The following is a 21,605-nucleotide window of genomic DNA, read 5'->3' on the forward strand; positions in this document are numbered from 1 at the left end:
CATGGGCAACTGAGGTTTTGTTCATAAAATCTTTTCCTACACTGATGTCTTCAAGGGTTCTACCTAACCTCTGTTCCAACTGGTTCAGAGTTTCTATTTTAATATTTAGATCTTTAATCCATTTTGATTTTAGTTTAGTGGATAGTGAGAGATACAGGTCTAGTTTTAATCTTTGTCAAGTTGAAGCCCAATTTTTCCAGCACCATTTATTAAAGAGGCTATCTTTCCTCCAGTGAGGGTGTTTGGCTCCTTTATCGAAGACGAGATGGCTGAGTGTGTCTGGCGTTGTTTCTGCATCTTCTAATCTGTTCCACTGGTCCTCAGGTCTGTTTCTTTGCCAGTACCATGCTGTTTTTATCACAGTAGCTTTGTAGTAGAGTTGCAGGTTGGGGATTGTGATACCCCTTGCCATGTCTCTGTTACCTAGAATTGCTTTTGCTATTCTGGGTCTCTTGTTCCAAATGAATCTTTGGATTGTTTTCTCAAGGTCCATGAAGTATGTTGCTGGGATCTCAATTGGAATTGCATTAACTCTATATAGCAGTTTTGGAAGTATGGCCATTTTCACTATATTAATCCTTCCTACCCAGGAGCAGGGGATGTCTGTCCATTTTCTGATATCATCTTCAATCTCTCTTTTCAGAGTGCTATAGTTTTCAGAGAAGAGGTCTTTGATTTCTTTCATTAGGTTGATTCCTAGGTATTTCAGTTTTTTGGTTGCTATTGTGAAAGGAATTATTTGCCCTATTTCTCTCTCAGTGAGTCTGTCATTTGTGTAAAGGAAAGCTATTGATATTTGTGTGTTGACCTCGTAACTAGCTACTTGACTGAATTTGGTTATTAAGTCTAGAAGACTTTTGGTGGAGTTCTTGGGGTCTTCTAGATAGTGTATCATGTCGTCTGCAAATAATGACAATTTGACTTCTTCATTACCTATCTTTATTCCTTTTTTTTCTTTCTCTTGTCTAATTGCCGTGGCTAATGTTTCCAGAACTATATTGAACAAGAGTGGTGATAGTGGACATCCTTGTCTTGTTCCTGATTTTAGTGTGAAGGATTTCAATTTTTGACCATTTAGTATGATGTTGGCTGTTGGTTTTTCATAGATGGCTTTTATCAGTTTGAGGTAGGACCATCTATTCCAATTTTTTGTAGGGTTTTTATCATAAATGCATGTTGGACTTTGTCAAATGCTTTTTCTGCATCTATGGAGATAATCATATGGTTTTTGTCCTTGGCTCTATTGATATAGTGTATTACATTGATTGATTTCAGTATATTGAAACATCCCTACATCCCTGGGATGAATCTCACTTGATCAGGGTGTATGATCTTCTTGAAGATCTTCTGCATTCTGTTTGCCAGTATCTTATGAAGGATTTTTGCATCTATGTTCATTAGTGAGATTGGCCTATAGTTCTCTTTTTCAGTTGGGTCTTTCTCTGCTTTGGGGATCAAGGTGATGCTTGCTTCCAGGAATGAATTTGGGAGTATTGCTTCCCTTTCAATTTCATTGAAGAGTTTAAACAGTAGTGGCAGCAGTTCCTCTCTAAATGTCTTGTAGAATTCAGCAGTGAAGCCATCAGGACCTGGGCTTTTCTTAGTTGATAAGTTTTTAATTACATTTTCAATTTCATTGGTTGATATTGGGTTGTTCAGAATTTTTAGGTCTTCTTCGTTCAACTTTGGTAATTCATATGTATCTAGGAATCTGTCCATTTCTTCTGTGTTGTCCATCTTATTGGCATATAGGTTCTGGAAGTAGATATTGATGATCCTCTGGATTTCTTCTGGGTCTGTTGTAATTTCACCCTTTTCATTCCTAATTGCATGGATTTGGGCCTTTTCTTTCCTTTTTCTGACAAGGTTGGCTAAAGGTTTGTCAATTTTGTTGATTCTTTTGAAGAACCAACTCTTGGCTTCATTGATTTTTTGTATTGTTCTCTTAGTCTCCATTGTATTGATTTCTCCTCTGATCTTTATAATTTCCTCCCTTGTATGAGCTTTGGGGTTGTCCTGTTCTTCTTTTACTAGAAGCTTGAGGTTCAGTATCAGGTTGTTTAACTGGGCTCGTTCTGTTTTCCTGATATGCGTATTCACTTCTATGAATTTCCCTCCTAAGACTGCTTTCATTGTGTCCCATAGATTCCAATATGTTGTATTGTCATTGTCATTTAATTGAAGGAACTGTCTGATTTCTTCTTTAATTTCCTCTGTGACCCATTGGTTATTCAGAAGTGTGTTATTCAATTTCCACGTGTTTATGAAATTTTTTGAGTTTCTTTTGCTATGGATTTCCAATTTCATTGCACTATGGTCTGGTAATATACAGAGGATAACTTCAATTACTTTGCACTTATTTAAACATGTTCTATGTGTGAGTATGTGGTCTATTTTGGAGAATGACCCATGTGCAGCTGAGAAGAATGTGTATTCTGATTTTGTGGGGTGGAAGACTCTGTAAACATCTGTTAAGTTCATTTGTTCAAGAGTTCAATTGAGTTCTAGTATTTCATTACTTATTTTAACCTAGTTGATCTATCTATTTGTGACAGTGGGGTGTTGAGGTCCCCCACTACATTTGTATTAGTGCATATATGACTTTTCATGTCTGTTAGTATTTGTTTTATATAGTTGGGTGCACTAGTGTTTGGTGCATAGATATTTATGATTGCCATCTCTTCCTATTGGATTGTTCCCTTTACAAGGATGTAGTGTCCTTCTTTGTCTCTCTTAATCAGTGTTGGTTTGAAATCTACTTGATCTGCAAAGAGGATAGCTACTGCTGCTTTTTGGGGGGTTCCTGCCTCATGGAGTATTGTTTTCCACCCTTTAACTTTCAGTCCATGAGTTTCCTTTTGAATTAAGTGTGTTTCTTGTATGCAGCATATTGTTGGATTTTGCTTCTTGACCCATTCTGCTAGTCTATTTCTTTTGATTGGTGAATTGAGACCATTAATATTGATGGTTATAATTGAAAGGTATTGACTTGTCATTGCCATGACTTTTTCTTTTTGTTGGGGTCTCCCCCTTTACATTTAATTTCTTTTTTTTAATAATTAATTTCAGAGTTTTATTGTATTGCACTAAAGGAACAGCAGGATGGTTATACAATTTTCTCTCTCGTTCAGTTTTGAAAGTCTAAAGTACTTGCAAATTCTTAAGAATACCTTTACCACCAGATTAGAACAGTAAGCATATTATAACCAGATTCTTAGTAAGTAATGTCTTACAAATAAAAACACATTTAAAGTAGCTTTAAATGCATTCTTCACAAGTAAGTCAGCATATATTTTTATATCATGTTCACTTATGCTTAAGAATTAAAGCAAGTATATTACTCTGATGGAAACATGGAAAATCTCTCATTCATGCACTATACAGGGATAATATTCAAGTCAAAGGGGGAAAAATCCCACTCTTCTTATTTTTGTCAATGTAACCAGATATAATCATCTACATGATAAATGAAGAAACCTATCACGTTTCCTAGGAGTCAGGTATACATTTTCACTTCATCAGAAGCACCTGATTAGCTACAGCTACTTTATAATAAGATGACATTTCAATAAGCCAAAATGAGCCCTACAGGTTCCTATAAACAAAAGCTTCCCATGGCCTCGGACAGTTGGTAATTAATGAGCTCATTCAAAGGAGTATGGCTGTTCCTTAAGGCATGCAAGTTCCACCTGTCAATGCCAGAGGTAATCATTTTATATTAATTTATACGTAATTCCACTTAAATTCTTAGTCCAAGTATAACATATGAACACTCTTTCCACAAGCAAAAAATGTGGAAACATTTAAAAATAGTCATTGTTTCAAAGTAACTGATCAGATCCCATGGGTTACTCCTGGGAATAAGACCTTGCTGGATGGAGTCCCTTCCTGTGGTGGCTTCCGCATGCGCTTAACCAGACCATTCTTCTGCGTGCTTTCCTACGAGCTCACCAGAACATAGATCATGCCATATAGGTAGTAAAAAAATGCTAGGAGATAAAAAGCTAGTTTGCACCATCCTTCCTTCTGACAGTACGCTAGGGTATCTGTGTTCATGATTGTTGTGGGGTCATAGAGTCCTGGTCCGCTCATCATTGGTCTATTCATGTACCTCCAGATATGGTATGCCAAGAGGGGCATATTGAGACCTAGGGTCAGCCACTCTGCTGTACAAAGAAACATGACACAGAAGAAAGCATGGATGAGGTACTCAGGGAGGACTAGAGGATTCAAGGTGTTACACTGGTCTATAGGATTCTTGTAATCGGTCTTCAGCTCATCAAATGCTATAATGTGCTAGATGGCGAAGAAGATGAGTGTGGTGGTGAGCAGCAGCTCCAGGACGTAGCAGAAGACCACGAACATGAACGCCATGGCTGGGGTGGAGTGGTGGGCTGTGGCGCCGGTGCCAGTGGAGAAAGGTGACACGGGGCCAACTGGGTAAAACTATTCAGTTCCCCCGGCCGTGGCCACGACCACTGCGGTGGCGCCAGCCCCGCAGCCTACATTTAATTTCTTGTCATGCCAGATGGGTTCATTCTGCTTTGCTTCCTGGGGTTGTGATCCTCAATGTCTGTTCCTAGGATAGTGTGTAAAATTCTTTGGAGGGCTGGTTTGGTATTCACGAAGTTCCTAAGGTGTTCTTTGTCATGAAAGTATCTTATTTCTCCATCAATTTTGAAAGATACTTTTGCAGGGTACATCAATCTGGGTTGGAGGCTGTTTTCTTTTAGGGCTTGGAATATGTCACTCCAAGCTTTTCTTGCCTTGATGGTTTGTGTTGAGAAGTCTGCTGTGATTCTGATGGGCTTTCCTTTGTATGTGATTTGTTTCTTTCCTCTGACTGCTTGTAGAATTTTGTTCTTCTGTTGAGTTTCTGGAATCTTAACAATTATATGCCTATGTGTAGATTTTTTGATCAAGGCTAGCTGGAGTCCTATATGCCTCACTTATCTGTATGTCAAGCTCTTTTCCCCTGCTTGGGAAGTTTTCTGCCATTATTTATGTGAAGAGTTTTTTTATGTCATCTCCTCTCTCTCCTGTTTCTTCATTGACTCCAATCAGTCTTATGTTATTCTTTTTTGCATCATCTAGCAGCTTCTGGATTGATTTCTCATGTTCCCTTATAATTTTGAAGCAATTTTTCTTTTCCTGGTCACTAATTGCAATCTTATCTTCTATATCTGAAATTTTGTCCTCACATTGGCTCATTCTGCTGTGTAGACTTTCAGTGGAGTTTTTAATCTCCTGAAAATCTGTTTGCATCTGTTTTATGGATTCCATTTGTTTCTTATGTTGGGATTCCATCATGTTCCTGAGCTCCTCTCTAGATTTATTAATCATGTCTTGCACTAGGGGCACAATTTCTCCTGTTATCTGAGAAATTATTTCTGATTTCATTTTTTCCAGATCCCCTTTTGTTGCCAGTTCAGTGGGTCTAGGTGGTTGAGTATCAGAGTGTTCCATCTCATTTCCCTTTGGGGTTGCTGTAGGTGATCTGGAAGCCTGGTTTTGAGACTTATTTACATGTTTTCTCATTTCGACTGGGGCGCGGGGCTGTTAGTGCCTGTGGGGATTACCTCCTCTGAGCTGGGAGAGGTGGGACTGGGGCCAGGAGCAGTGGTAGGGATGGTGACCCAAAAGCCCTTTCCTGTGGGCTGGGAGCACCAGGAGGTATGGTGACTGGGAAGCCCCTTCCTCTGGACAGGAGCAGTGGGAGGGCAGCTCAGAAGCCCCTACCTCTGGGCTGGGAGAAGCGGGACTCAGTACCTTGGTCTGGTGGTCTGGTGTCCTCTACACCTTTATGGTGTGGAACCAGGTGGCTGCCTGTCTGCAGCAGGGTGATTCGGCATCTTCTGAGCGACTCCAGACCTCTGTAGGGCATGCACAGACCTGCCTGTCTGCAGCGGGCTGATTCAGTGTGTTCTGCGAGACTAAGGACCTAGGTAGGGCATGGGCAGACCTGCCTGTCTGCAGCGGGGTGATTCAGCGTGTTCCACACGACTGCGATGACTTTTAAAATTATAGAATCATATTGTTTGTACTACTTTTTCACTTAATGTTGAATGTAAACAGTACTCATGTTGATTTTAATTTTTAATAACTTGTTAAGTGAAACATCTTTATTCTTTATTTATATTTCTTTGGGCAATGACTATGATGGTTTGCTTCTTGATTCCTCTGAAACTCTTATAACCAGAATATTCTTTCTTCTATTTTTTGTTTTTTTGTTTTGACAATAGTTCTTTATCATAGGTAGTATGTTAGCTTTTTATATCTGTGAAAAAATGTGTAAGATAAATAACTTTAAAGAAGCAGATATTAATTTTGGCTCATGGTTTTAGAGATTTCCTTCCATGGTTGCTTAACCTGTGGTGGCACAGAATGTCACAGCACAAATATATGACATAGAAGTTGCTTGCCTCTGCAGAAGTGTGTGATATAGAAGGTTCTCAGCTCATGGTGGCCAGAAAGCAAAGAGAAAAGAAGGCCCTAGAGTTCAATATCCATTTAAGAGCATAATCCCCATGACCTAACTCCCATCCACTTTCCCCACCTTCTGAAAGTCCTAGCACCTTCCAATAGCACAGTGGAGACCAAGCCTTTAGCATATGAGCCTGGGGGCTACATTTAAGACCCAAACCATAAGAGGTAGTAATTCATTCTCTTTTAGGGTATAGCTAATTATTTCTACCTTTGTTTGATGCTGTGTGGCTGCAGATTTTCTCCCATATTGAGAAAATGTGTATGTTCATTCATCTCATATCTAGTAATTTATATTGTCTCATATCTAGTAATTTACATATTCCTCATTGTAGATGAACCTAGAAATGATTTTCCAAAATAAGATAATATATATTTCACTTGTATTTTTCTAATTACAGTAGAACCTTGGTTTGTGAGCATAATTTGTTCCAGAAACATGCTTGGAATCCAAAGCACTTGTATATCAAAGTGAATTTCCCTGTAAGAAATAATGGAAACTCAGATCCACCACCTAAAAACATTTATGACTGCTATACTGTAATATACACAAAATGATAAATAAAATACAAAATATAAAGAAAAATAAATTAATCTGTGCTTACTTTTGAATGCCTTCACACCTGGTGTGAGGGAGAAAAGAGAGGTTGGTTTTGCAAAGGACCTTTGCCATCACTAATGGAATCACTCCTATCTATTAGCTTGATGGGATATTTTTCTTTTCATGTGACTTTAATAAGGAGTCTATCCAAAGATACTTGCTTTTGCCTCCTTTGGAGGATTTTTTCAGAAACACAACATCGCATTGTCATTAAACAGATTCATTGCTTATATTGCTACAAACTTTTTGTGTGGTGTTTTTCTAAAAATTTTTCACTGTTTCCAAAATTTTACACATATCCCTAATCTCATTTCAAATGAGGGACTCTCTGCCTTTCCTCCTCCTCCACTGGAGAGGAGATCTTCTTCATAACCTCTTGCTGTTGGAAGATTACTCACAATCCCTTAGGGAGAGGCAGTGCAGGGAGGGAGAGAGAGGGGGAAGAACCACTGGCTTGTTCGTGATCATGTGACATTTGGGATCATGTACTACATGAGTATTGCAAAACATCACTCATTTATCGAGTTAAAGTCTGTTAAAAACATTTGTTCATCTTGCAGAACATGCATAAAACAAGTTACTTGCAGTCCAAAGCTTTACTGCACCTTAAGGTTAATTGTCTTTAGAATTAGATAGCGTATATACATACACGTAAAGTTAATTTAGGAATCTTGAGATAAGGAGTTCAATATTTACCTCTATATTCATGTGTCATGCTTCTCCCACTTACCACTGCCTATATCTTTCCAGTTTTTGATTCTCTTTTCCTAGTTGGTACATATTTTTCAATGTAATACATCATATCTATTTCTTTTCTCAATTTCCTAGAAGCTTCCTACTCTTTCTTGCCACACATTGCTTGCTCTCACTTGCTTCCACTCACTTCTCTTATCCTCAGAGACTATTAATAATCTAACTCATAACTATGTTTAGGCCATACAATAAAAAAACTTATTGTGAGTAAATTACAGTAAATTGATGAATGCCAACTTCAACACTGATAACATATCAAAAAATTAAAATCCCTTGTTATTATCACTGAGTGAAATAAATTATCTATGCTTTCCAAAAAAGTAAAGCAATTTCAAAAACACAGCTGGCAACTGAGATTTTTTTCCTGAATATTATGTCAAAAAAGAATTGTTGAGACAATATCCATATTAAAAGCCAATTTTCATAGTTATTAAATTGTGCTGCATTCTTCATTAGGCAGAAATGATCTTCAAATTATAAAAAGTATTCAAAATTAAAAGCTTTTATTTCACTATAACTAATTGACTCCTGAGTTAAAAGGAAACATTTATCTTTGTCAGTATTCGGAGTAATACCCAATTTCAGTATTTTACCCTTAAAGAATACAGTTTCATTTAAACTATTTATTGCATAAAAGTACTAATGCATCAATTACAGTTGATTTACTGAAAAAATGACTAGAATAATATCTAACTTCTTATACTTAAACTGGGTGGCACAAAGGAAAGAATGAAGTTATACTTAAAGTCAGAAGCGATAATGTTTGAAAAATGTAAGTTTATATAAATATATTGCCCTCCAGAAATTATTTTTGATAAATTGTAAAATTATGGAAAATATACTCAGGAAAAATAGCAACAGGGTGAAAAGTATGTCTTTACAATCTCTTCTCAAGAAAAAAATATCCATGAACATTTCAGACTCACAAGCACAAAAATATTATAAAGCATAAATTTAAGTGTAAACATGATTACAATATGCTAAAGGAAAACAAAATATATATCACAATGCATTGCATATAGGCTTATATATACATATAATCATAGATATCACATTTTATATTTAACATATATATCTATAAATTCCATCAATATAATATCAAATTAAGGTTTAATTTTATTCCTTTTTTAATGAACAGGATAAAAAACTGAACAAAACTTCACAGCACTCACCATAACCCTGGAATGTACATAGCACATGGACAATGGAGAAGTTCTCCCTGCTTGCCAGTATGTAGTATAGCATACCCATGGAGAGCCATCTTGGGAAGGTCTTGTCTGCATTTGTTGCTCAGGGAGTCATAGGTTCATTCATTTTCTGTTTCTGAGAACCTGCAGAAAATACTCACTGATCTAGCTGATGGCATCCTTAAGAACTAGTTGGCTATGGAGCAAACCTCTGAGGGAGGGATACATCTGAGAATTTTACACAGTGGGAAAGCGGTCTATGACACGTAAGGGAACAAAGGGCCCTTTCCGTTTGGGACTGTCCACTTGGGAAGCTGACTGTGGAAGGTCAAGAAGAATGAGCACTTGGTGCTATTATGTGTGGGAGTTAAGTTCCAGAACACCAGAGTTGTGCGGGTAGAGTGCATGTGGGAGATGCCCTGGTTCCTCTTTTAGTATGAACAGTTGTGACTATCACATGTTTCCACACCCCCCAGGCAGATATCGTGAGAACCAGTGGAGACTGACGTCCTGCAGTGACCAGTGTTAGCTCTGCCCTAGGGCCGGGCAGAAAAAAATAACACCAGAGTAAAATGCTCATAGTGGAAACTGCATTGTGCCCAAGCTTATACTCATACAACTGTACTGAGCACAGGTACAACAACTGATTCTGCCAGAGAGCAACACGGAGGGAGAAAGAAAGGGAAAATACCAGTCTGTGCTCACTCCAACATGTGCATAACAAGAGTTCATGGATAGAAGGAAGATCTTTTGGGCACAGGTTGGGAAATCCAGCCCTGTCAACACAACCGACCTCCTTTGCAGAAAGAAATCTTATTGTTTTATGACTTTTTCAGTTACACTTATTTAATTTGAAATATATATTCACACATATATTCATATTCGTATATGCATACACGGGTATGTGCACATACATATGTTTCTTCTTTTTCTTTTTTCTTTCTTTAATTTCATTTCTTTTTAATTTTTAATGTTTTTTCTTTTTCTTTTGTTCTCTTCCTTTGGTTTTCAATTTTATTCTTGGATCATACTTCTATTTTGTCTTCTTTCTTGTTTTTATTTTTAAATTTTTTCCATTTATTATCTTTTTCATTTTTCTTTTCTAATTATTAATTTTTATATAATATTAGCTTTATTAATATTAATATTTGTTTTTATTAATATTAGTTTTGCTGCTCTATTTTCTACTGATGTTATTGATATTGTGGATGTAGCTGTTTGTTTGTTAAATATTGTTTTTCCATAGATTTTCTTTTTCAGTACTGGGTATTGAAGCCAGGGCCTTCATATCCTCAGTCTTTTTAATTTTTTTTATGTTCAAACAGTCCAGCTAAATCACTAAGATCCCCAAGTTGAACTTGAACTTGTGCTTTTATCTTAGCCTCCCAGAGTGCTGCGATTGTAGGAATGTTCTTCTGCAGCCAGTTTATCAGGTTTTTTTTTTGTTTTTTTGCTTAAATTCTTTTATTGGTACATTTTAGGTATACAATACGTTTACATTTATCATTGGATGCTTGTACCTGTACATGATGTATCTTGGTTCTTATTTTTTCCCATTACCTGTGCGCCCTTCACCACCTCCACCCTTCTCTATTTACAAAAACTTTGTTTCCATTTTTTTATTTTCTCATAATTTTTCCTTTCCCTTCTTTCCTTTCCCCTTCCCCTCCCACTTCCCCTACCTCTTTGGACCTTTTCTTCCTATTTCAAATTATCAATTATTCGTTTTAATCCTTATTTGCACATTCCATTTCTCACACTAGAGAAACTATTCGGTATTTACACGTGTGTCCTATTTATTTCACTTAAGAGTATGACCTCAATATGCATCCATTTAGCTATAAATGTCTCTAGTTTATCGTTCTTTATGGCTGAGTAGTACTCCTATTTATAAAAAAAAAAACCCACATCTTCTTTATCCAGTCTCCAGTTGATGGGCACTTGGGCTGTGTCCAAGCTTTAGTTATTATGAACTGTCCCGTTATAAACAGGGGTGCACATATTATCGCTGTGGTATGATTCTTTTAATTCTTTTGGGAAGATACCCAGCAGGGGAATAGCTAGGTCAAATGGGACTTCTAGTGCCTTGTTACTGATCTGTGTCTCCTCCTTCCTAAATGGGTATGGAATCAAGGCCAGTGTCCCGAGCACATCATCATTAAGATAGTTTTTAGAATGCAAAGAAGAATTTTATATGTAAAATTTAATAGAAGAAATGGTTGACATTTAGATTATTCCAAATGAAATGACAAACTGATTTGAATTTCATAACATGTATCACAGAATTTTAAATTTATGCAGGGTTCAAATAATTGTTAAAAATATGCCAGATAGGGCCAAGGATTTATCTCAGTGGTTCCACCGCCTGCCCTGCAACCACAAGGACCCAAATTCAATCCCCGACACACACAAAAAATATGCCAGATATTTTAAGATTTTGTTCCATTCAACCATGCATCACAATTCAGCCCTACTACTAAGATGGGGTCTAAAAGACAATCACAGTGGTTATGGCTTGTTTATTCTCAAACTATCATAATTTATTTCTCAGAGGCTATAACTAGCTTTTGATTGCTAAATGGGATGGGTTCTCTTTGCTCTTTGGACTTAATTTCAAAATCTTTAATTTGCTTGGGTATGCACACTTTCCAAAATGTTTCAATGACATTAAAAAAAACATTAGTGCATGTTTGCAGTACATGATGATTACATTCACTGAAGAGGATTGGTACATGTACATAACACATTTCAATTTCTTTTTCCCCCCTCCCTCTACCTCCCTCTTATTTTTCCAGAATCAGATTGATTTATTTATCTTATAAGACCTTATAAAGTTAATTATCACATATACAGATTGAAAACTGGACTAATAGGCCAGAGAACATATAAAACATGTAAGATACTGTTACTAAGTTAGGGTACACTTTTAGATACATTGTCCATGCTGTATTACAATACTTTTTTCTTCTTCCTCTTTCTTCCTATTATCTGTCCTTTATTTCATACTATATATATATATATATATATATATAGAGTTTTTCATGTAAGAGAAAGGATGAAATATTTAAGCTTGTGTGTCTGAGTTACTTCACTTAGCATTTCCCTTTCAAGGCCCATTGATTTTCCTACAAATACTCAAGCTTATCATTCTTTATGGCAGAGTAGGTTTGCATTGTGTATAAACACCACATTTTTTAATCCATTCATCTGTTAATGAACATATAGGCTCTTTCCAAGACAACTGTTATGAATTGTGCTGATATAGACATCTGTATGCATACATGTCTGTAGTATGATGTCTGTAACTCTTTTGGGAAGATACCTAGAAAGGGAATAGCTGGGTCAAATGGAATTTCTACTTTTAGTTTTTTTGAGGACTCGCCATACTGATTTCAATAGTCCTTGTATCAGCTTACAATCCCACCAGCAATGGAAAAGCTTTCTCTCTACTGCCTCGCCAACCTTTGTTATCAGTTGATTTCTTGATGGTAGCCATTCTTTCCAGAGTGAGATGGAATTTCAGTGTTGTTTTAATTTGCATTTCTAAAATGGTCAGCGATGTTGAACATTTTTTTGTGGATTTATTGACCATTTGTATTTTTTATCCGAGTAGCATCTATTCATTTCAGATGCCCATTTTTAAATTAGGTCTTTAAATTTGGGTGTCTAATTTTTTTGAGTTCTTTATATATTCTAGATATTGTTCCTTTTTCTGAGGAGTAGCTGGCAAAATAACTTTTCCCATTCTGTAGGTTTTCTTTTCACTCTGTCAGTTGTTTATTTTATTATGCAGAAGTTTTTTATTTGATGTGATCCCATTTGCTGATTCTTGGTATTATTTCTTGTGCAACCAGGGTTTTATTCAGAGAGTCTTTGGCTATAACTATGCCTTCAAGGATTTCACCTATTTTGTCTTCTAGCAGATTGTTTCTCTTCTCATGTTTAGATGTTTGCTCCATTTTGATTTTAGATTAGTGTATAGTGAGAAATGTAGGTCTAAGTTCAACCTTTAGCACATGGATTTTCCTAGCACCATTTGTTAAAGAGGCTATCTTTCCTCTAGCAAAGGGATTTAGCCTCTTTATCAAAGATCTTTTCCATTGATCTGAGTCTTTTTTTTTGCCTACATCTCAATGATATACTTTAAATGGGTGCAGGTAACTGAACATATCATATGTCTCAACAAAGTGAACACACCCAAAATTATTAATGTCTGCTATGTAGACTTTTACAGTTTGACACCTGCCTATCTTCATCACGTGCTTTCAAATCATACATATATCATGCTCCAGATTTCCCATAAATTATTTTTTGCTGCATTTTACACTGTTGCACATCTTCTCTTTTTCATACTATTTCTTTCTTTCTCTTTCACAACACTGTCTCTGAGGTATTAGGATGTTTCTTTTTGTTTCATTTATGTCTACTTATATTCCAAATCATTCTAGTTTTTTTCACTTTCTTATATTGTGAGTTTAAATCTTTCATTCCAGTACACTTAATTGTGATTTCAAGTCTTTCAAGAACTTTTGCCTGATGATTCGTCCAAAACAAACATCGATATATATGTACCAGAAAGGAAAACTATGTCCTTCTATAAGATGCTGTCTTATTATGCTCAAATAGAGCAGGGTGAATTAATGTAATTCACTGTGGTACATACTAATTTTTGAATGAATACTTTTTCTTGTAGTGAACACCATGAAGTCATAAAAAAGGAAAATTTCAAAAAGGTTAGATTAACAGAATGCTAGTGCAAGTTGAGATTCTAAATCTTGATTTTTGTTCATAAGAACAGTAATTAATCTTTCTACCTCCCTCAGGTTGTCAGGAGTATTAAATGAAATTATGATGAAATCACTCAATAAAATTACATAAAATAATATTTTATTATTTTAAAAATTGAATCTTTAGATTATTATAATCTGAATATCAATTAAAGTAATATATTGTAACTTTGTGAAAAAAGTTTAATAATAAGATTTTATTGAATTTCATTATATTATCAAAGTAGTTTATTTCTAGAGTTGCAAATATGCTATACGATTTTTTTGCAGCTTATCAATTGCTGTAATCATTTGGCTCTCACATGTTCCCCAAAATTCCCTTGTGTTAAGAGGTAGGGCTTTTGTATGGTGATAGATCATGGGGTGCTGTACTCAGTAATGGATTAATCCACAGATGAGTTCATAACTGAATGTGCTGTAAGGTGGTGGAGTCCAGGAGGCAGGGGTGGGTGACTAGGAGTATGACCTGGAAGGATGAATTCTTGTCCCTGGTTCTTCTCTTCTTTCTCTGCTTCCTGACTGCCATGGCAGAACAGCTTTCCTCACCATGCCCTTCTGACTGGAGCTCACCAACATGGACTGAACCCTCTGAAATACTGAGTCAAAATAAACCTCTTCTTTTTTTAAGGTGTATATTGTAAGGTATTTTTTCCCAGTTAAGGGAAAGTGACTAATTAAAAAAATTGTGACTATACCTTACCATGTGTTTCCAAAGCCATTAAAACTGGTTTGCAGGAAGTGTTTGGAAAGGTTTAGAGATTCAAGATAAAGAAACCCTAGAAGTGAGTAAGCAGAGATTAAAGAGAGATTCTGTTCAGAGTTTAGAATATCAGAATGCTGATAACAATATGAGTAGTAAAGGCCAGGCTCAAGAGGCTTTACTTAGGGTCAGGTGCCTGGGTGTAATCCCAGCACTTGGGAGGCTGAGGCAGTAGGATTGCTATAAGTTTGAGGCCAGCCTGAGTTGCATAATGAGTTCAAGGACAGCCTGATCTCCATAGGAAGAGCTTTCCTCAAAAACAAAAAGCAACTACAAAAAATGAGACTTTAGTTAGAAACAAGAACTCTATTGGAATAATGGACTAGGTACCAGGTATGTTTCATTCTGACAAAAAAAAAAGTCTATGTTTTTCCATGTCCTAAGACTTTTTACACAGCTGAATTTAAAGATGCAACACAAATTAATCTGGTGGCAAGAAATATCAAGACAGCCCAAAGTTCAGGCTGCAGCATGAGTGCTACCAGATGCTTTTAGCCAAATCCTTAGTGAAAGTCTGGAACAAAAAAGCAGAGCTGAAAGACAGGAAAATTTTGGAGCTCAGCCAAAAAAAAAAAAAAATATCCCTGTAAAGCTGAGGCACAGGAAAGTGTGTTTGCTTAGAATATTAGATCTATAAGAATGAGACAAATACTTTGTATTGGGACAATAGGGAAAATGCCTCTACGTCTTAGGAATAAATAACCAACTGAATATTTTTCCCTGTAAGTATCTATTTTTTTATGCTTTACATCATATCCTAAGTTTTAATTCATTTTCTCTTATTGTTTTTTTTCTTTGACATTATCTATATGATTGAAAAATGTACCCTTAATTAATTGTATTTTAAATCCCCAATTTTATTTTGTTTACAAGAATGGATAGTTTTGTTTCTTCCCCACCTGTAAATCTTTTAAGGCTTTTAACAAGTAAGAAATAGGCAATTTAAGAGAGTAATTGTTTTCATTTAGAGAAAGTCAATTTTTAACAGTTTTAGCGTGTTTTTATATTTTGTTCAGAAACAATTATAGGTTTAGATTTGGTATGTCCCCTAAAGGGTCATGTTTATTAAAGCCTACATCCTGAGCTGGTGGTGCTATTGGGGGATGGCACTAATATGAGGTGGTAGAAGTTTTAGGATATCGGTCCCATTTTGGAGAGGTGAATCACTGGGCATGTATCTTTTAAGGCTACATTCTATCTCCACCCTTTTTCTCCACATCTCACTCTGATTTTGGCTGCCATGAAGTGAGCATCTTCACTCTCCTTCCACCTTCTGCCATCATGTTCTGTCTCACCTCAGGCCCAGAAACAACACCATCAGCTGTTCATGGACTGAAACCTCTGAAACAGTGAGCCAAAATTAATCATTCCACTTTTAAGTTATTTTCCCAGATATTTTGCCACAGAACTGGTAACCTGACTGATATAGAAGAGAGGAAGAGAAATAAACTGCAAAATGTTGAAGATGTATCCTTACAAACTTTTCTCCAGGAAAAATTCAGGGACAGTTGAGAAAGCTCAAGGAACCATGTGATATCTTGATCTTTACCTAGAATTGTGGAGACCACAGAATACTGTGTGGAGTACTCCCACTGTAAACACTGCCTATAGCTGTTTCAAAAGCAATTCATTGCAGTTTTTTATTAATTAATGATGTTTTGGTAATGCTTATTAAAATTTTCCTTATTCCAGTGTCAGAAAACATAAACAGTTTTCTGTCAATTCTTTAACAGCTTTTTCTTTTATGATTTAGCTTTATATTTTTAGTGAGAATCTATGAGAGATTAAGAAGAGCAAAGGCTGAATTGATTTACCTCTTGAATGAATAATGCTTTGTTTACATGAAATAAACAAACTGACAGGAGAGCCAGGGTGGGGATTCAAGGATAGAAGGATATGTATTAGGACAATGATGCAGAGTTTTAAGTGAGATAACTATTCCTACTTTCATCTTGAGAATTATTTCTAATTAGAAGTGAATGCTAAATTCTATCAAATCCTTTTTGAACATTCAGAATGTATTACTTTTCTATTTTGATCTATGTTAGGTAAAATAAATTACATATATAAAATATAGCTTCTTTGTGTTAATATTAATTTGTAGTATATTGTTAGATTTTGCTCTTAAATCTTATTCTGAAAAAAATCTCACTTGATTTATGTCAGCACAAACTCATGTTTTTCAATGATTTATACTTCAATAATATCATTTATATTGATGCTTTGATTGCCTTAGGTGTGTACTCTTAATTTAACTGTTAGGAAAGTTTATTTTTGGATTGAGTCTTTAATTTGGGAAGTCTGATTTTTTTAAAGTTCTTTATATATTCTAGATAGTAGACCTTTGTCTGAGGAACAGCTGGTAAAATTTTTTTCCCATATTGTGGGTTGTCTCTTCACTCTGTTGGTGGTTTCTCTTTCTGTTCAGAAGCTTTTTAATAAGATGAGATCCAAACAGTTCATTCTTTGTGCTAGTTCCCGTGTGAATGAGGTTTCGTTAATAGAGTCTTTTCCTATGCCAATGTCTTCAAGAGTTCTAACTAACCTATATTCTAGCAGGTTTAGTGTTTCTGTTTTAATATTTAGATCTTTGATGTGCTTCAATGTTAGTTTCATGCATGGTGAGAAATATGCAACTAATTTTATTCTTTGGCAAGTTGAAACCCAGTTTTTCCAGCACCATTTATTAAAGAGGCTATCTTTCCTCCAGTGACAGTGTTTGGCTCCTTTGTCAAAGATGAGGTGGCTCAGTGTGTCTGAAGTTGTTTCTGCATCTTCTAGTCTGTTCCATAGATCCTTGGGTCTGTTTCCTTGCCAGTCCCATTCTGGGGTTTTTTTTGGGGGGGGGGGTTGGTACCAGGGCTTGAACTAAGGTCTTTGTGCTTGTGATGCAGGCAGCAGAACCACTGAGCTAAATCCCTGGCCCCCATTCTGTTTTTATTACGGTAGCTTTGTAGTATAGTTTCAAGTTGGTGGTTTAGATACCCACTGCCTCATCTTTGTTGCCTAGACATGCTTTTGCTATTCTAGGTCTCTTCTGTTTTCAAATGAGTTTTTGGATTTTTTTCTCTAGTTCTGTGAAAAATTCTGTTGGAATTTCAATCAGAATTGCATTGAATCTATATAGCAGTTCTGGAAGTATGGCCATTTTCACTACACTGGTTTTTCCAATCCAAAAATAGACCTCTGAGATGAACCAACATTTCTCAGATGAAGAAGAAGAAGCAGCAAATAAACATATGAAAAAACGTTCAATATCACTGGTCATTTGAGAGATGCAAATGAAAACAATGCTGAGATTCCACCTCACCTCAGAAAGAATGGCTGCTATCATGAAATCAACCAATAACAAATGCTGGTGAGAGTGTGGGGGAAAAGGAACACTTTGTCACTGTTGGTGGGAGTGCAGACTGGTGTGACCACTGTGGAAATCAGTGTGGAGATTCTGTAAAAAACTAGGATTAGAGGTCCCATTTGACACAGCTATTCAAATCCCTGCTAAGTATCTTCCCCAAAGAATTAAAACAATCATACCACAGTGATATATGTGCACCCATGTTTATAGCAGCACAGTTTGTAATAGCTAAAACTTGGAAACTGCCCAGGCGCCCATCAACTGGAGTCTGGGTAAAGAAGATGTGGGTTTTATTTATAAAATGAAGTACTGCTCAGACATAAGGAATGACAAACTAGAGCGATTTATTGCTAAGTGGATGCACCTTGAGGCTATATGCATAAGTGAAATAAATAGGACACACATGTGTAAATATCTAATTGTTTCTCTGGTGTGAGAAATTGAAAGTTAAATGAGGAACAAAATGTATAATTTATACCATGAAATAGGAAGAAAAGGTCCATTGGGGAAGGGAAATTAGGGAGCAGGTAGAGGAAAGGAAAGAAGGGAAAGAAAAAAATGAGACAAGAAGGAAAAATGGAAACAAGTTTTTTGTAGTTAGGGAAGGGTGAAAGGGAGAGAAGGGGAATTGGAAAAAACAAGAACCAAGATATACCATGTACAGGTACAGGTACAAATTCCCAATGATGAATGTGATCATAATGTATACCTAAAATGTACCAATAAACTTAACGAATATAAAAAAGAAAGTTTATTTTTCCTTCCACAGGGAGCTAATAATAAAACACTTGCATGGGCTAGATGGAGCGATCTGTCTCCTCAGGAAGCTTTTTTGGAACTACTGAGAAGCGTACTCTTCAAGGGTTCACACTTCTTGAAGTGACCTCCTTTTCACAAACCCAACAGTTAGTCTCAATGTTAGAACTAGACTCCTGAATCAACTCCAATTTGGATAATACACAATGCTTGCTAAAATTTCTTCTAGAGTTTCAATGCAGTATAGAATATTTCTTCTCTTTTCATAAAACCTTCAGTGCCATCATAAATCTATTACTGTATATTTTAATCTCCAAGGTAGATGCCTTTCAGTATTATTTTTCATGGCACAGTCAAAATAAAAGTTTATTGTATCTACAATAAATGTGTACTTTGAAGACATTCTTTTTTTGTTTAACCCACATGGATTTACTATCATAAAGCCTTCAGACAATTTTGTATATATGATAACTGATGTTAAAAATAACGTAAGATTATGTCCAGTAAAAGCATCAATTTCAAAGGATCAGGCCTGGATCAGTACAATTGATATATTGTATGAACTGGGTCTAAATTTCAGGTTTATGGAGATCTGTAGAGATTTGAATATTTGAAGAAAACATATAGAAAAAATGTAGATGTGTCTTTCTAAATTTGTCATGTACATCTCAGTAAATCAGCCATACTGTTAAAATCCATTATTAAAATGCATAAACAGGTATTTTGTAAAGTTGATAATTTAGAGATTTTTCTAAATTAAGCTAAATGACATTTTGAGTAATAGTAATAAAAAATAATAATAGCCTACAATAGGAATCTCATTTAAAACTATGTAAAGTTTAAATATAGCATGGCAAAGTAATTTTTATCAGATGCTCCTACTTCTGACCCCAAACCTGAAATGTATATATATATACACATATATGTATATATGTAATGTATATATTAAAATGTACATGTATAAATGTATGTATATCTAAAATGTATAATATATATATATATATAAATCTGTCGCTGATCCTATTTTTGATGAACATATCAAAGTGGTTGTTGTAAACCCCATCTTTTAAGAAAGCATATGTTAAACAGGGCAGGCAAAGATAAACTTTAAAAGGATTCACTTGTCCTAACAGCCCATCTGTTTCGTACTCCCCGCAGAGCACATCTTTTTTCTGGGGTCCCTTACAGGTGAGTTCTTACCTTATGTAACACTCTCTTTATTGTAAGTTCATGCTGTGACCCTGTCAGAATTGCTACAGCAGGAGTGACCTCCATAATGACCATCCAGAGCCTGCCAAGCTAACTTGGTCAGTGTTAGCTGATTAAACTTTTAACAACATCCCCTGTGCGATAAAGGGCAAAATGACAACTCTGCCCATCGTCAAGGTGTCTGTATAATAAACTAATTAGTAAACCACACAGTCTGTGGAGCTTTTAATGAGTGCTATCGGCTGGCCTCTGTAATAAAAACCCAGTCTGCCCCCTTTTGGGATTCAATTAAGGCACAGACTGTCATATGCTTGGTCTAGCTGATCAATGAATCCATTCCGACCTTTGTCGGAGCTGTTTGCAAGGTCAGTGGCAGTAGTGAAGAAAGCTGGCGTGGTAAAGGAGATATACCCAACAGCGCCCGACAGGCTCAGAGTCCAGTTGTTAATATCCTTGTGGTCATTTGACATCAGCAGAAGTTTCTTTCATTCAAAGGTTAGCTGAAAGAGAAGACAGCAGTGAAAAGAACATATTGGTATTTCTGCACCGAAAGGTCCTTCTGTTATTAAAAAATGATCATTAGTGTGTTAACATCTACTTTTACCTTGCGGTATCTTCTTTTTCTTCACCCAGTGGAATATACTATCCAACTTTTGTTCTTTCAAACATAGCTATTGATTTAATTCTTCTCCAGATGTGAAAATAAATGTAACCTTTATGAAATGTAGTCCTGTTTTTATGATTCAAGATGTTGATGCTTTTACAAAGAAATTAAATTAGAAAAGATATTTCTTATTAAAGGTCTAAAATGTCAGAAAAATGTTTTTATAATTAGATACTTTTAGTATTCTAATTTTGGATATTATGATTCTTCAAGCTTACTTCTCAAACAGAGCTTTTTAAAAAAACTATTTGAGAATCATATTTATTGCTTCAAGGAAATAATTATTCAAGAACAAAGCTGTGGTCAAATTTTCTAATATTTAAACAATGGTTTCATGAAGAATAAATTTATTTTTCCATTATTACATTGAAAGAGACAAAATAATTGTAGGCATTGTACATGGGGCCTTCTAAGGCCATATTTAAGGATGTTACATTCATCCCAAAGATCTATGAGAGTTAATAATCTACAATTTTATTGAGATCCAAGACTGAATTGCTTTTTTGCCCAGATGTGAAATAGAAAGTGATGGAACTAAATAATGAGCCTAGTGACCACTTACAGCTAGAATCCCCAAATCACACTGTTGTATGTTATTCGTAGTTGAGAGGCCATCGATATAGTCACTAATACACGGCAAAGTATGTGTTGTAAATGCTATGTGAGCTACCTACATGAATGTTAAATTTTAATATTTAAATGATGGCTTCATGAGAGAACAAATTTAGTTTTCTACTATTAAATTGAAAGAAACAAAATAATTGCAATTATTGTAGATGTGGCATTCTAAGACCATATTTAAAGATTTTACATTATATGCATATATATTGAGACCACTGTTTACTATTTTCTACAAAATTATCTTCTATATTGAATTATGTTTAAAATATGTTGAAAAATTTTAAAGTTCAACAATTTCTAATAAGTATATACTCACATAAAATATAGACTACAATTAAAACTGGACAAATTGTAACTTTGAGTAATATTGGTATAATCTTTAAACATTAGAAATGAAGATATGAAATAATTCTAAGTCTCATAGGTTTA

General features: G+C 35.5%; 1 pseudogene; it reads right to left on the reverse strand.

Annotated features, from left to right (window-relative positions):
- Positions 1-3,847: 3,847 nt before the first annotated feature.
- LOC101710910 (protein cornichon homolog 1 pseudogene) lies at positions 3,848-4,389 on the reverse strand (annotated as a pseudogene).
- Positions 4,390-21,605: the final 17,216 nt, after the last annotated feature.

Source organism: Heterocephalus glaber, unplaced genomic scaffold, assembly GCF_053883595.1.
Source record: "Heterocephalus glaber isolate CG9 unplaced genomic scaffold, H.glaber_assembly_v1.0 deba00001444, whole genome shotgun sequence".
NCBI classification, from domain to species: Eukaryota; Metazoa; Chordata; class Mammalia; order Rodentia; family Bathyergidae; genus Heterocephalus; species Heterocephalus glaber.